We start from the raw sequence: 947 nt of genomic DNA on the forward strand, positions 1-947 counted from the left end.
TAAAAAATTTTGAATCGCACCTAACACATCCTGAAAAGCGGCATCGCCACGAGTAATTTGCGTCAAAAAAAATAAAAGTCGGTGAAGCCGTTCTGGATATGTAAGCGGTCGAAAGTGACGATTTTCATGAAAAATTAGGTAACGTCTTCTTCTTCTTCTTCTCTGTCCGCAGTCACATGCACCTCTTCCGTCTCTCACTTTTTACTCACACCTCCCCCAACTTCGACTCACTCCACCCCCTCCCACCACCTCTTCTCCACCAACACCACCCGCACCAACCCTCTATTTTCCGTCCTATCTCACTCTCTTTCGTCCTCTCTCACCCTCGCGTACTGAAAGTGTCCGATGGTTACTCAGGATCGTGACCTTGACATTGTGAGTCAAGGTCGTATTAACTTTTTTCGAAAACTTCGTCACGCGTGATAGGTGACTGCTGCAACCTTCCGAAGGTTGTTCGGTATGATGACCTTCGTAATGCGTGGGAGGGTCGAAGTCATCGGAGGTGAACTATGCATTTTAATTTTAATAACTTCTTAATGGACAGCGGTCGCTTGCTGAAAGTGCCCGATGGTCACTCAGGGTCGTGACCTTGACAATATGAATCAGGGTCATTTTAATTTTTTGGGATAGCTTCGTAACGCGTAATGGGTGACTGCTGCAACCTTCTGAAGGTTGTTCGGTGTGACGACCTTCGTAATGTGTGGAAGGGTCAAAGTCATCGGAGGTGAACTGTGCATTTTAATTTTAATAACTTCTTAATGGGCAGCGGTCGCCTACTGAAAGTGTCCGACGGTCACTCAAGGTCGTGACCTTGACAATATGAGTCGGGGTCATTTTAATTTTTTGGGATAGCTTAATTATAGGGATAGTTAAATTATAATTTTTAAAAATTAGAGGAAAAAGTAATATTATGGCCAGTGTATATATTGTGGCCTCCCCCTTAATAT

The sequence above is a fragment of the Mycetomoellerius zeteki genome, unplaced genomic scaffold, assembly GCF_001594055.1.
Source record: "Mycetomoellerius zeteki isolate Tzet28-1 unplaced genomic scaffold, Tzet1.0 scaffold900, whole genome shotgun sequence".
In the NCBI taxonomy this organism is placed as follows: Eukaryota; Metazoa; Arthropoda; class Insecta; order Hymenoptera; family Formicidae; genus Mycetomoellerius; species Mycetomoellerius zeteki.